General features: G+C 40.8%; 1 protein-coding gene across 1 annotated transcript in view; it reads left to right on the forward strand.

Annotated features, from left to right (window-relative positions):
• CCDC150 (coiled-coil domain containing 150) overlaps window positions 1–16,741 on the forward strand; it is a 2,807,665-nt gene that overhangs the window by 564,141 nt on the left and 2,226,783 nt on the right. The gene's annotated exons all lie outside the window — the stretch shown is intronic.

A 16,741-nucleotide genomic window follows, 5' to 3' on the forward strand; every position in this document is an offset into this window, starting at 1 on the left:
CAGATCTGTTCACCGAACAAAGTATCAGTTGGTCATGGTTCAGTCCATTTTCCCTTTTCTGGGCAAGGATGACTGGATGTGCTTAATACATCTTCAGGATGTCTATTATCACATAAAGATGAATAAGCGATCCAGAAAGTACCTATGCTTCCAGCTGGAAGCCAGTCACTACCATTTCAGATTACTGACCTTTGGACTCACTGCAGCACCCAGGGTGTTTAACAAATGCATGGCAGTAGCAGCAGTGTACCTCAGACTGCAGGGATTCCAGGTGTTTCCTTGCCTGGACAGCTGGCTTATTACTGCTCTGACCAGGCATAAACTCATACATTCAAGTGACCAAGTTCTCCGCACCTGTTCTCTCCTAGGAATAAGGAATGTTCCCCTCTACTCATCACATATTTGACCCATTATAGAGTACAATGCCCCTTTTGGAATGTACCTCACAAGACATCTGCAGCAGCTGGAAAGGCCACAGAAGTACCTCACAAAGAGGATTACTGGCCTCAAACAAATGCCCTACACTGATCGCCTCAAACAAACTCCAGCTTTACTCTGTAGCATATTGCCTACTCCGAGGTGATCTCTGCCTAACATATAAAGCTATGTCAAACCCAGAGCTGTTGGACATGCTACACCTAAAGAAATCCCAATCCCTTCAAGCTACATGCTCTAGGGACCTAAACCTTGCCACCACAATAAACAGGACACGCTGGAGGGATAGATTCCTGTCCCAGAGACTTCCTATACTCTGAAACAAGCTACCCATCTACGTCAAGCAAAGTTCTTCATTAGCACTCTTCAAGAAAAATCTTGATGAGTGGATGGGAAATAGGAAATACACCCCGGGGATCATAGGTTCATAGGTAGGTACTAGGCTATTGGCACTAGGGCCTATACAAGCCTAGCCAAAAAGGTACCCTGGCTTTCGCCACCCAAGAAAATTATTTTCCTGTGCCCCTGTCAAGCAGAACCACAGAAGTGATCCCTGCAGTGAATTTCCTATTACCCATCCAATCATCAAGATTTTTTTGAAGAGTGTTAATGAGGAGCTCTGTTTGACATAGATAGGTAGTCTGTTCCAGAGTATGAGAAGTCTCTGGGACAGGAATCTACCCCTCCAGCATATTCTGTTTATTGTGGTGACAAGGTTTAAGTCCCTAGAGCATGTAGCTTGGCGGGATTGGGATTTCTTTAAGTGGAGCATGTCCAACAGCTCTGGGTTTGACATAGCTTTGTATGTTAGGCAGAGATCGCCTCTGAGTAGGTGATATGTGACGGAGTAAAGCTGGAGTTTTTTGAGACGGTCTGCGTAAGGCATCTGTTTGAGGCCAGTAATCCTCTTTGTGAGGTATTTTTGCGGCCTTTCCCGTTGTTGTAGATGTCTTGTGAGGTACATACCAAAAGGGACGTTGTACTCTATAATGGGTCTAATGAGTGATGAATAGAGGGGAACAATGACCTCTTTTTTTCTGGATGAGAAACCTTTTTTGATGAGGTGTGCCACGTAGAAGGATTTCCTGACCACTGTGGCGATGTGATTATCAAAGGAGAGACTACTGTCCACCTGTGTCCCAAGATCTCTTATCACACTTTCGGTGTTATGTAGACTACCGCCTATGCAGTAGTTCATGGGTACAGAGTTTTTACCAAAGGGGATGACAATGCACTTTTTGGCATGGAGCTTGAGACCATGTCTTTGACACCAGGCATCTGTCTCAGTGAGGCCCTTTTGTAGGATGTCCACATCGTTAGGAGTTTCGATTATGGCTCCTAGTTTGCAGTCATCTGCGAATTTAGTTAGCCAAAGACCTTCTGTGTTAGCCTGTACTTCAGAGAAGTAGATTCCAAACAGGAGAGGACCCAGGACTGAACCCTGTGGTACTCCACTTGTAACTGGTCTGAAGTCTGATTTGGAGTCTGCTACTTTCACTGTGTTCTGTCAGTAAGCCAGTTGGCAACCCATCTTGTGGCATAGGGATTTATACCTAGTTTAGTGAGTTTATCTATAATTCCAGAGTGGGGGATGGTGTTGAACGCCTTGGCGAGATCTAGATAGGCTGTGTGAACCACCTTACCCTCATCTATGGCTTTGTTGACCACTTTAAAGAAGTCTATCAGGTTTAGGAGACATGCTCTGCCTTTTACAAACCCAAACTGTGTGGGGTCCAGAGTTTGGAGATCTCCAATGTCTTTGTTTATGAGTTCCATGGCCTTGCAGACGAGGCTCGTCGGGCTAATGGGGCGGTAGTTCCCGGGGTCTGTTGTGCCCCCCACTTTGTGGAGTGGGATAACTGTCATGGTGCGCCATTCAATGGGCACAGAGCCTGAGGTGAGGCTATGATTGAACATGGTACTTAGGTAGGGTGCCAGTTCATTCTGTAGTTCATGTAGAAGGCAGCCTGGGATGTTGTCAGGTCCCATGGATGCTGTGTTCTTGGCTTTGGAGAGTGAGGTTTTTACCTGTGCAGCCGTGATTACAGGAACTTTGCATTCTTCCGGTATAAAGATGGGCCCTTTAGGGGGTGAGAGGGGGGTAAAGTTAGCACTGAACCTATCCGCCAGGATGTTGGCAATATCAGTTGGTTCTGTATATTTAGTGTCATTGTGCTGTAACTCAGAGCAGATCTGAGTGTTGCCATTGAGATTTTTGACATGGCTATAGAATGCTTTGTGGTTGTCTTTAGAATCAGTGGCAATTTTGTTTTCATAACTAGCTTTGGAGGATTTTATGAGGGATCTCAGCTTCTTACTGAGGCTGACCTTGTTTATGGCAGAAGACCACCAGATTGGCTTCCTTTTTTTGGAGGATAGCATCTTGGTTCTGTTAGGGATAGCACGATCCATGCACTCGTGTAAATGCTTATAAAGTGCATTTGTGTAGGATTCAGCAGTCGTACCTCTATTGTCCATCTGCATGGGTGTCGTGAAGTTTGCCACTTCTGTCTTAAGCGTGAAGTTGGCTTTGGAGAAAATTTTTACAGTTGTTTTCCTAATGGGGGTGGGAGCGGGATGTGGATGTCTAGGGTGATTAGCTTGTGGTCGAATCTGACCAACGAGGAGCTGACCTCTGGTGTGGAACACCGGTCACCCATGTTGGTGATGACCAGGTCTAGGATATTGCTGCCTCTGGTGGGGGTGTGGATAAGTTGATCCAAGGCGTTGGAATTGATGATTTCCAGAAAACGTTGAGCAAAAGAGTTGGTACATGAGTAGTTTTCCCAGTTAATGATAGGGTAGTTGAAATCACCCATTATTAGAGTGTTGGGTTGTACCTTAATATTTTCCAGTGTATCAAGAAAAGAGGAGTGTGAATCTTAGGACATGGTGGGGGGTCTGTAGCAAGTTACAATCTGGATTGCGGTTTTGCCCAGAGTTAGTTGAACTTGGATAATCTCGGATGCATTATGCTGAGCAGCTAGCTTGGAGGTGTGGATATCCTTAATGAATATGGACTCGCCTCCACCTTTAGTGTTTCGGTCTGGGTTTGGTGGCCGAAAGGTGTGGTATGAATTATAGCCTGGTAGTGCAGGGGTTCTCTCTGGACCTTTGAACCCAGGTCTCTGTCACTGCACAGATGTCACTGTTCTGCATTTTAAGGAGTGCCTCGAGTGAGTGCATTTTGAGGTTTAGACTTCTAGCATTGAGTAGCATTACCGTCAGATTTTGCTTGCTTGTACCTGTTATGGTGGTGAAGTTGTCATTTGTACCTTGCCTAAAAAAGGCACTATAGGGGTGGCAAGAGCCTTTGCCAGTATCCGGAATCCCAAGGGTGACAGGTGCTGGCCATCTCTGGCAAAGCAGCGTGGTCTGTCGATCATGTCATCCCAGGCAGACAGATACTGGATTCCCTTAGAATGACACCAGAAGCTTAGCCAGTTGTTAAAGTTAATCATTTTGTCCTTGTACTGTGGTGTAATTCTGGGTGATGGCAGGATGCTACTCAGGGCTAGAGTCATACCGGACTGGGCTACAAGATCAGAGAGCTCCTCCATGTCTCTTTTCATGTAGTCCAGGGAGGTACATCTCAGGTCATTCACACCAACATAGACAATGACAGAGTCATATTTGTACTTCTTGTGGAGTGACCTGAGTGCGTGCGTTATGTGGCGGATCCTGGCACCTGACAGGCAGCTGACAGTAACTTTTTCCTTGTTTAGCCTGGTGAGTGGAACATCAGTGTGCCTGACTATAGATTCACCTATGACTAGAGTGTTGGGTACGTTATGCCTTATGGGCTGTAGTTGAGTGGCACACTGAGTATGTGGGCTGTCATTTGAGTTGTGTTGGGGGGGTGGAGGTTGCTTGCATTTCTGCTTTGGAGGTCTCTGTTGTTTGGGCAGATTTGTACTGAGAGCCTCCACGAATGTAGGTGTGTGTTTTGTGCTTCTGTGTGTGTGTTTTGGTGGTGTAGGTTTTGAGGAACTATGTGATGAGTGTGGTGCAGTGCAAGTGTTTACCTTCTCCTCTTGACTGTCTAGGCCAGTCTTTGGTGAAGAGAGCTTTGCTTCCAGTTTGGCTATATAAGTGCATCTCTCACAGGTCGTAGTGTTGGGTGGTAGGAGGAGAGGGTTGTCTGTGTACATGAGGCAATTGCTGCATTGTCCCAGGATGCCCAGATTCATCAGATAGAGAAGAGAAAACACCGGGAGCTGACCTTTAGACATGCCTGAATAGGTGTTTATTTATTAAGTACTAAAAACTGTTTTCTTCTAGACAAGTGAGGAAAGTTGAGTGCTGTAGTAATTTGTAACTTATTTAGTGCTTACAATGAGTTCTGAACAAGTGCTGAGATCAAAGAAACAGATTAGTGCTAAAACTAAAAAGCTGGCTAGTTGCAAGGGAAATTTTGAAGAACAGACTTTTTGGGGCCAGGAATAGTTTAACCCAAGTTAAGTTGGGGGGGGGGGGCTTAAGAGCTCACAAACAGTCCTGGACGCAGCAAATCCGTATCTGACCTGCCACAGGAAAGGAGAGGAAACACTTCTGTGTCTCTGCTTGACAGTGGCACAGGAAAATAACTTTCTTGGGTGGTGTAAGCTATGGTACTGTGCTGGCTAGGCTTACGTAAGCCCTTGGGCCGATAGCCTAATACCTACCTATGAAATACAGCAAATCACCAACTCTAACACTGCAATTTATTGGAGCACTGCTCAGCACAAAGACTGCCATTGCTTCCCTTCCACCACACAGTTCTAACTATAAAATCACAGGTCAAGAAGGTTGTAGACAACACATCAATCTCAGCCCCCCCAGTTCTCCAAACTTTGGGCCTCATGGCAGCAGCGATAACCTTAGTTCCACTAGCTAGATTTTACATGCTGATCCTACAGTGGATGTTGGCTACTCAGTGGTCACTCTTCAATCAGTCAGTGTTGTATCAGATGAAAATTACCAACACTTGCAGAAGAGATATCTTTTGGTGGATCAAATCCAATCAAATGCTCCATGGCTGTCATTTCATTCTCCAACAGTCCAAGGCCATAGTGACCATAGATGCTTCCCAGATGGGGGGGGGGGCATTATCTGGGGAAGACCGTCCATGGTACTTGGTCCCCCCAAAATGCCAATTTGCATATAAATGTCCTAGTGATGAGTGCAGTGCTCTTGGCATTGCGAGCATTTCAAGATGTTTTTCCCTCTGGGACAATTGTGATTCAGATGGACAACATGTAATTTGTCTGATTCATCAACTACCAGGGGGAAACCAAATCTTACCCATTATGTTGAGAATCACTCAGGGTCTGACACTGGGCATTTTCTTCTGACACACATTTTGGGGAGATCCAGCATGAAAGTGGACAAACTGAGCAGGTGTATACTACTTCCACATGAGTGGTCCCTCAACGAGAAAGTGGCGGACAAAATTTTCCATCAGTGAGGCCAGCCATGCTGTGATGTTTTTGCCTCTCCCCTAAACAACAAGTGCAGCAACTACTTTGCCCCTGTGGGAGAATCAAGGCAGTCACAGAGGGATGCTCTACTTCACTATTGGCCTGTCAGTCTTCTTTGTCTTCCTACCAACCCCCTTTATTCCAGAATTTCTGCAGAAAGTTGCCAGGTCGAAGAGCACCATGATCCTCCTTGCCCCCCTATTGGCCTTGACAAATTTGGTTTCCCTTCCTCAACCACCATGGAACCTAGATTTGACTCCAGACCTCCAGTCTCATCCGATGGGCATGTCACACCCAGATATACCAAACCTCAAGCTGACTGCTTGGCTTCAATTCCCTTAGTAGCCAGACAAGCTGTGCTATCATCACCTATCTGACATATAATTCTGTCTTCTCATAAATCCTTGACAAGGAAAGCATATTCAAGTAAATGTAAAAGGATTGCCATTTTGGCTTAGCAGCATAAACCTGACCCCTTTTCAGCCTCCATTAATCACATTTTAGATTTCCTTGCTACCCTTTTTCAAAATGGAGCTAGTACCTCAAACATTAGGGTATAACTAGCAGCAATTTCAAATTACCATACAGGATTGAATTGCACACCCACAGCTTCTCGCACATTGAGCAAGGCCTTCTGAAAAGGGACACACTCCTTCTAAAGCCTCATTTTAAAGGCCCTACACCTCCATGGGATGTAAATATGATGCTTCATTCTCTCGCACACCCTCCCTTTGAACCAGCAGCTACATGTGACCTTAAATATCTTTCATGGAGGACTATTTTCTTGGTTCCCATTACTTCCGTAAGAAGAATTTCTGAGATCCAAGTAGTATCTTCTAAACCTCTTTACTTGGTTTTCTGTAAAGATAGTGACCTTACGTACCAAACCATCCTTTCTTCCAAAGGTGGTGTCAGAATCCAACATCAATAGTTCTATCAATTTGCCATTGTTTTTTTCCTAAGTTTACCAACAATTAGAATATATCTTACATTTACTGGATGTTCACTGACAATTGCGATTCTATCTGCATAGAACAGAAGAAATTAGAAAAGCAGACCAACTGTTTGTTTCCTCCTCTGGATCAAAATTGGGGAAATCAGTTTCTAAAGTTACTCTACCAAAGTGGTATAACAAATTGCATCTTCTTTGTCTGTGTTAAATTGGGCATTTCTCTTATACACCCATTAAAAGCACACTCCACTAGATCTGTGGCTACTTCCAAGGTTTTCCAGTCTAGGATGTCTATGGATGATACTTGTGCAGCAGCAACTTGGGCTACTCCTCATACCTTTATCACTCATTACAAGTTGGATCTGGTCTCCAGAGGTAGGGCATCATTTTGTTCTATGTAGCTCAGGGATATCCTTCCTTGAGTCCACCCTGGATAGAAGTAGCTAGGGATGCTGTCCCATTCATTGAGGATAGAATGAAGATTGAAAACATCAGATAAAGACGTTATGTACTCACCATAACGATCCATCTGTGTTGTCGATCTTCATTCTTCCTCAACTCTCCTCCCACCAACCCCTGTCCATGACTTCTGAAGGAATAAGTATTTACATCATCTTTAAATAGCTACATTTTATATGTATATATGACTCTGGATATGGCTTTCCATAATTCTCTTCATCCTTCTATGCTAATAAAGCAGCAAACAAGATCTGAGGTAATTAGCAAGGTGCATTGTGGGTAAGGCAGACACTTGAGAGATCTGGTGGCTGCGAGCTCTAGCATCGGCCGAGTCGGATCAGATCTGTACCCATTCATTGAGAAAGAATGAAGACTGACAACACAGATGGAATGTTTTGGTGAGTACATAACTCTTCTTTTTCTATACAGTGTATTCCTGTTTGTGTACTTTGGAGAATAATTTGAGATTAAGCCTACAGTCTGACAACTGAATTTACATATTCCATACCAAGAAATGTACATTTACATGCACAGGTTCTGTGGCCCACTAAAACATTTTCACTGTTGCAAGTCAAGTTCCAGTCCCCACTCATACATAATAATCCCTGCTGAGAGCTGATTTCTCCCCAAATTCTCTTAAGCTCTTTAATAGTAGTGTTGGATGAAATATAAAAATAAAAAACAAAGAAACTAGTGGTCTTAAAACGTCTTTGATGAGCTGAGTCGCAATAATTTCCAAAAATCATGAAACCCAGGTAGTGTTCCAAAGCAGCAAGCCTTTATTTGTCACAGACGAGCAATCCTCTGTGACGAATAAAGGCTTGTTGCTTTTGGAACGCTACCTGGGTTTCTGATTTTTGGAAATTATTGTGACCGAGTTCATCAACGAAGTTTTAGGACCACTAGTTTCTTTGTTTTTTATTTTTTCCTCAACACGTATGGTGGTGAGGTGGGAACTAGACAGATTCGTGTACTTGTTCATTTTTATATTAGGTGAAATACAAATACATGGCCAGCATAATCCTCTTCCCTGCCAGTAACCCCTTACTACCATGAATCTCCCATTGTGTTTTTCCGTATTCTGTCATTATTGGAGTCCCTGAAATAGTTAGTATTATTATTATCTTTTTCTTTTGTCCCCGTTTGCTATGTACCGTTTATATCTATGCAATTTATTCCTTCCCTTTTCTAAAGATCCCAGATATAGTTCTTTTGTCTCCTTTAAAATATTCATTACTTCTGTTGCATTTGGTTTAGATTTTAATTTCTGTTTTCTATGAATTGCTTTTTTAGCAGCCAGTAGCATTAAACATAGGCATGGCTTTATATGGACATTCTCCAGAATGTCCACACTGAAATCCTTTATCAAAATCACATGCTCATTTCTGTCCATATGCATCAACCACAATATTGCTAGTTGCACTCTGCAGTCCTTAATATAATTCAGTATGCCTTGCGTTTGGTCTGTACCAGTAAGACCATTTAAATTCTATGTTAATATGGGCAGCTATTACTCCTACTTTGTATACGTGACTGTTCTTTTGAATGTGTATTTCCAACTTTGTGCTTACATGTACACACTAATGTTTAACAGGATGGTTTCTTAAGCAGTTGCTTCTGTTCATCTCATTTTTAATCTGTCACATTTTCAAGATTAGCTTTTGCTTGAGTATTTTCATTAAGCAAACAGATTTCAGAATCCCACATACCATCTTAGCTTAAAACGAGCACTAAAAAAATAGACATTTTCAAAAAAAGAATTGCATCTCCAGGTAGGAGTAGTTGCTGCAAATTGATAGCTCACCCACTGAAATTATCTGTTCTAAAATTAAGGTTAGCTGTGCTAAAGTGCATGTTAGAGTCTGTGTTCCCACTTACAATTACTATTTCTTCTTTTGTTTTGTAACACCTTTAATTAAATTATCATTTAAGACGTAGGCACACATTCATTAATAAAAAGAAAACTAACCATATGAACATATGTGTTATCCCTGCATTTTACATTTCATATGCAGATAGATAAATTGCTCAAATGCTGTCTTCCACTGAGCCTCACTCCTCCTCCTGAACATTATTCAGCATGTATTGTTCCCACAAATTGCATTTATTTATATGTTATTTGCTCCTTCTCCTTTTTAAAGAGCCTACCTCTATTTTTTTTATCTCATTTAAAATATTCAGTGCTTCAGTTACAGTTGGTTTAGAATTTGATTTCCATTTTCTTGTCATCGCTTTTTTGGCAGCCAGTAGCATGAAACTTAGCAAGACCTTACTATGTATATAAACAGTTCACATCCAGTGTCCCAGCTCAAAAGAATGATTTCCTTTGTTACAGCCATTTGCTTCCCTGGCATTTGTGACAGAGTACTCTGTAGGGGATTTTTAAAATCTACCAAATCATTACAATAAAAAAAAAGTACATGTTCCCAGTTATCTCTCTCTCTTTCCATCATACTTCCAGCATTTGCTGCCCACCTAAGGAAACATTCACTGAAGTCTATTTGTGGTATAAAAATACCTGTGCAAATACTTCCAAGCAAAATTCACAACCTTTCTAGACTTTGTTGCATACTTGGGAGCCATACAGATGTGCTCCCATTATTCCTTTTTAATTTATTTTTCAGTCTCTCTTTCCAATATTTTCTAACCTCTTCTGATTGATTCTTATAGTTATCATGTAATATTTTATATATCCTATCAAGTATCCTCATTTTGATGGTAGTGTTTGCTTCTGGAGTCAACTAAAAACACTTCCAGAGCTGGTCTTTCACTTAGCACTGCTCAATTTCTTTCTCTTTGCCTGTACTCTAATATCGATCCCTGCTAAGGAAGGTCAACTCTACCCGCAGTCCAAGCTTCTTCATGGCCTCAACCCATTCTATTAACTTTCCCTTTTTAGTTATTTGCTCCTAATACCTTTATTTTCTATTTTTCCCCAGTAAATTCCAACCCCTTCTTGCCTTTTTTTTGTGCATCTCTACATGCAGTCAATTTTGTTGGCAAAATCTCCTTTTTCCACTCCCATGTTGCTTAGTTCTTAGGCTGTTTTCTGCAACTTTATGGATTTACTATTCTGTATTATGGTTGTTATTCTTCTTAAGTATATGCATTCAAAATCCTACTCTTTCCACTCTGATTTATAACCTTCTGCTTGCGATATGTATATGAGCTTTAACTATGTAGTTGTAAAGTATTTATTTAAATAAAGTAATCCTTTTTTATTTTTAAATACCTTTATTGAATTATCACTTGTGACATAGGCACATTTACATTTATATAAAGGTAATCAAACTGTATTAATTTAAAATTAACAAACATTATGCTTCACATATATTGCCCTATGTTATATAACCTAAGCAAGTAATCATAAACCACCTTGTTCTGTGAAGATATCCTCATATGATTTAACTCTTGCTCTTTTCACCTTACAAATAAATTCCTTCATCTCTTTATTAATTGTTGTCTACAACTTCTCCTCAGTTTAACAACAAAAAATGACCTCCATTTAAAACTAAGGGGACTAAAAAAAATTCACTGCTTGTATCTAACTATCCATTTCCATAAGCTGGATCTTCCAATTTGTTAGTTTTTGTATTATCTTCTTCCACATATGTTTAGCTGCTATAACAAAGTACTTTTAATCCTTGCACCTGAATACTTCATGTTATCATGTCCCCTTAAATATGAGTATTGCTAATGCAAATTCATGTGTGGGTAGTTGTGTTCTTTTCTTAACTCTATTCTCCTCCCATATATGAAAAAATATCTTACGTACACAAATGGATGGATCTCACCATACCCAGTAGAACCAAGACACTCTCCTCCAAAAAAAGGAAGTCAGTCTGATGGTCCCCTGCCATAAACAAACTCTACAACAGGAGGAGGAACTGATGCGGAATAAGGTGAAGTCTCAAGACTGAAAAAACTCCTTAGCCTCAACAAAAAGATGAGATCCCTCATTAAATCCTGTAAAGCTAGCTATGAAAACAGAATTGCAGCATATAGTAAAGACAACCACAAGGCCTTCTATAGTTATGTAAAGAATCTCCACGGCAATACCCAGATTTCCTCTGAGCTACTGCACAATGGTACCTCTTATACCGAGCCAACAGATATTGCCAATATACTGTCCGACAGATTCAGTGCCAACTTTACCCCTCCCCCCAAGTGACCAGTCACAATACCAGTAGATTGCCAGGCACACAGTATTGCTGCTGCACAGGTTAAAATAGCACTGTCCAAGGCCAAGAATACAGCTTCTATGGGACCTGACAATATCCCTGGCTGTGTTCTACATGAACTACAGAATGAACTGGCACCTCACTTGTGTGCCCTGTTCAATCACAGCCTCACCTCAGGCTTTCCCCCTACCGAATGGCGCACTGCTACAGTCATCCCTCTCCACAAAGGAGGCGCAATTACAGACCCTGGGAACTATTGCCCCCATTAGCCTGATGAGTCTGATATGCAAAGCTATGGAATGCATCATCATGGACCCAATAAACAAGGATATAGGAAATCTCCAAACTCTGGATCCCACACAGTTTGGTTTTGTGAAGCGTAGATCATGCCTACTCAACTTCTTTGAGTCAGTTACAGAGGTTTGGATGAAGGCAAGGTGGTTCATACAGCCTACCATGATCTGGCCAAGGCCTTTGATACCATTCCCCACTCAGGAATCATAGAAAAACTCACTAAGCTAGGCATCGACCCCTATATCACTAGGTGGGTTGCAAACTGGCTCACAGGTAGAACCCAGAGTGTGAAAGTAGCTGACTCCAAGTCAGACTGCTGACCAGTCACGAGTGGAGTCCCACAGGGTTCAGTCCTGGGTCCTCTCCTATTTGGTATCTACTTCTCTGAAGTCCAGGTTAACACAAAGGGACTCTGGCTGACAAAGTTCGCAGACTTTTGCAAGTTGGAAGCTATTATTAACTCCCCAAGTGATGTTGACATCCTACAGAAAGGCCTCACTGAGACCAACGACTGGTGTCAGAACCATGGCCTTCAGCTCCATGCCAAACAATGTGTCATCATCCCCTTTGGGAAAAACCTGGTTCCCATGAATTACCACATCGATGCTAGTCCACTGAACACAGAAGGCAGTATAAGAGATCTGGGAACACAAGTTGACAGCAACCTCTCTTTTGACCACCACATTGCCACTGTGGTCAGAAAGCCCTTCTATGTGGCACATCTCATTACTAAGGGTTTTGCATCCAGGAAAAAAGAGGTCATTGTCTCCTTCTACTAGGCCAATCATTGAGTACAATACCCCATTTGGCATGTACCTCACTAAACACCTGCAACAACTGGAGAGGCTGCAAATAAAGAGTATCTTAAGCCTTAAACATTTATCCTATATGGACAGACTAAAATAAACTCCACCTGTTCTCTGTCTCATATCGTCTACTTAGAGGTGATCTCTGCTTGACTTACAAAACCATGTCTGACCCAGCTCTGTTAGAAATGCTACATCTGAAGAAATCCCAATCCCTCTGCACCACACGCTCCAGAGACCTCAACCTCATTACCAAAATTAACAGAACATCCTGGAGGGACAGGTTCATAACCCAGAGACTGCCCATACTATGGAATAGACTTCCCATACATGTCAAGCAGAGCACCTCACTGGCCCTCTTCAAGAGAAATATTGATGAGTGGATGGGAAATAGAAAATTCACTCCAGGGATCACTCCAGTGGCTTTACTCGACAGAGGCACTGGGAATTAAGGTCGGGTGGCACAATCCGGGGTAATCCTATGGGCTAGGCTTGTAAAGGCTCCAGGGCCATTAGCCTTGTACACACCTATGAACCCATGCACATGCTTTCATTATCTTGTAGCCCTAACAGGAAAAAGTGCACCGGCAACCTTTAAATTAAAAACACTAAAATGTGCACTCTCGTATCTTTAAAGTATTAAGGATGGTATAAAGGAAGTTTTTTGTATATCTTATTCACATCCCCCAGTTTCAAACTTCATTTATTTTTCACTGAACTTTTTGCCAGTGTACCTTTAAATGTTAATTAGACTGTACTTTTTTAACCTTTAACACTTCACTCAGCACACAGTGTTCAGACCTCTCTCAAGTTTTTGCTTGCACCTGCAGACTCTTCATTTCCAAGTAAAACAGTTGATAATGAGATAAATAAAATAAATTAATGTTGCAGATACATGAAAGAATCTTACTAAATTTCACTCAGATCACACTGTTTAAACCAAAAATGATTGTTTTTTTTGCACATGTTGATGTCTAGATTCCAAATGGGAGTATTTGTACATGGAAAAAATTGCCAACGATTTTGCATATGCAAGAGAGTGCCTGTTTCCATGCCTTTCATAATGTTGTCTTTTTTTCAAATCTGTTAGTGTGTTTACATAGATAAAACCAATTACATTAATCTAGACATCCACCCCTGTAAAAAGAAGGGAAATTATTGTCTTAATTGATCTGTACACTTTTACTCCTCCATTGTAAAAGCCCCAAATCATAACATTATACCCCTTTACATATCGAACCACTGACACTACCTAAAGGGCTCGTCTTTGGTGCCAGAAAATTTGAAGTCTGTGAGCTGTATTCCTGCTCCGGATGACTCGATTCATTTTCAAATTGTTGACAGGGCAGTACAGCATTAGGGGGTGCTCTCCTCTTGGGTGTGCAGCATTTCAGATGAGATATTAAACCAAGGTCCTCTCTGCTTGAATTGGTAGTATCTCAGGTTGATGTAAAAGATCACATTGTGCCGATCCGGAAGAGTAGAACAAGTTACACAATAACCTGGACAAATTTCCCCTTGCACTATAAATACCACCATAGGCCTCCCCTGAAAAAAAAGACACTAGCCTAGTAGGAGTAATCTGGACATTAACTTTAATTTGCTTCTTTCTAATCTATCGCATCTTGTTACAGTGAAAATCTTTACAGCTGTGAAAAAGTACCTATCTCCTTTAATATGTTTTATATACACAACAGTGACTACTATACATATGTCTAGTATATGCAGCAGTCAGTGATAAGTCTCCCCACCTTTCATTTAAAATACCCCTGATTACACACAATGCAAAACTAATTTGCAATATAATGTGCAATTTCCATCATGACATTTTATATAAATATTGATAAGGACGACTGTTTCACTTGTAGTTATTTCTAAACCATTAATGATTAAAAGTGGATGTATGCATTACATACATTTCCCCTATCAGATTACCAGTCAACAAAATTCAGGTCTTTCTAATTTATTTATTTTTGCAAAGCTGCATTTCATATGTACAGTCCTGTATCTTATAGGATCGATGCTTTACAGTCTCCCATTTATTCATTAATTTCACAGTGTTACTGTTTTTTTCCTAATCCTCTTCAACCTGCAACACCAGTCGCTGGTGCTCCTGATTCTTCTATGCTTCTTTTTTTCAGTTTCACTCTAGCATTTTCCTTTGGAACAATGGAAAAGGTTTCACTGGCAAACTCTATCTATGGACATTGTTATTTTCAGAAGAATGAGAAGTAAATATTTCCTTCTGCTTGTTGGCTCACTTGATCTTTTAGTTTCTTCTTAGTCTGTTCTGCATCCAAAATTGTTTTTGATTCTTCAGGAAAAAATATTTTAAAGACAGATGTATACTCACTCCTGCCGCTTGACATTCCGTCTTTGCTGGAATAAACTTGCTTCTCTTCTGCCTGATGTACAGTGAATAATCATTTTCCACAAACACTCTGCTGTCTCCAGTTTTAAATCTTTTTGTTAATGACATAATTTTATGTGGTGCACCTCTTTCCGTGGGTATATTTGCATATTTGCTAATGTAGGTCTTGGCTGCTTTCTGTTTGCCAGATTTGAAACATACATACATGTGCCCACTAAATTTTACAAATCTTGCTAGGGAACACACTAGTCCATTTACTTTCACACAATTAATGCAGTCTGTTCTTTCCAGTTTCTGTGGTACAGCAGAAGATCCCTGTTTTTCTATGCGTGTTCTGTCTTCTGGGGTTGGGAGGGTGGCTTAATGGCTAAGGTGTTTGTCTTACAAACACAACGTGCAGGGTTTGAGTCTCACAAAGGATAATTGGCTAGGCTTAAAATGACTCGCAAGGGCAGTTAGCTTAGTATGAACCTATGAACCTAAGTATAAATAGCTCTTCTTGTGAAGCCTCATGCTCAGCCAGCCCTTTCCTCATTCAGCCTCTGTTTTTTGCAGTTTTATTGGTTCATCCGAATTTCTAGTTAGTGTCTTCTGTTTTTTCCAGACTTTTATTTGCTTTTATATTTTCCTTCAGTGTTTCAGTTATATTAAACTCCTCTGACTGGTTGATTTATTTTGTCCTGTATCCTACTGGAAGTCCTGTCATGTACCAGAGTTGATACCTTTACTGATTTTAGTTGAACAACTGTAAGATTATTCCCAGCCAGAATATTTTCTTCTGTTTTTCCAACTTTCTTCTTATTTTTGCTAAATTTCTTTTTTGCTGACATTACTAGGCACTGAATTTTACCCAGATTAATAGTTTTACTGGCTTGTTTTCACATTTTCAATTTTCACCCTTGGTGAGCTCTAATAAACCTGCTAATTTGTGTGCAGATATCTTGGAAGTCATCATCTCCTTCCATTTTCTGATCTTTTGAGCAGAAATATAATTCACCATCTGGGAACAAGCATTGTTTATCCAGTGCCACTTGCAAACAAGTGAAAAGTACAAAGAGTTAAGAGTTAACTTTCCTGAAAGTAAAGGTAAGTACTAACTAAAGCTTTGCATCATTTCAATTTAAAGTCGGTTTACTTTCCCTGTTAAGTTCTCAGATGTCCAAGAAATAGCTTTGATTGATGCATATTTCTTTGGTATTTAACCTCTGACTGTACAAGTAAAAACAGGGCACCAGGTTGCACTGAAAGTTTCACATTCTGCTTTATGCCTTCTGCCATTCCCACTGAATATAAAGGTAGTCCATACAGCAAGCCAGGAAATAGTATTTTTTTAAATCACAGTAGAATCTCTTGCTTACTATTCCTCACAGTGGATGTTGGGAAAGACTCTGTACTCTGATCTGAATGCCCTAGGTAAAACAGCTACTAGAAACATAGTAAAGATTGGTTTAACAGTAAAACTCAAGCACAAATAAAAATGCACAAAATCACCTTTTAACCTCTCTTGTCAGTCTCCTTATCAAACACAGTAGATGTGCTGAATTATCTAAACTGCTCTGGTGCATTGAGGGATGAGAGCATGAAGTAATGCCAGTACTGCTTTACACATCTTCACTGATCTATTATTTATGTTTTATTTAACACTTCTACTCAGTAGGACTACTCTAGAAAAGTCTAGTTTGTTGTTGTCCTTCCCATGCCTGTCCACATAGAGATGGAAGTTTTCTACTGACTGAGAAAGTGAATTGAAATAACTGGCATACAGTTGTTATACACAGCTGTAT

The sequence above is a fragment of the Protopterus annectens genome, chromosome 4.part1 (genome assembly GCF_019279795.1).
Source record: "Protopterus annectens isolate FY-2018-M chromosome 4.part1, PAN1.0, whole genome shotgun sequence".
In the NCBI taxonomy this organism is placed as follows: Eukaryota; Metazoa; Chordata; order Ceratodontiformes; family Protopteridae; genus Protopterus; species Protopterus annectens.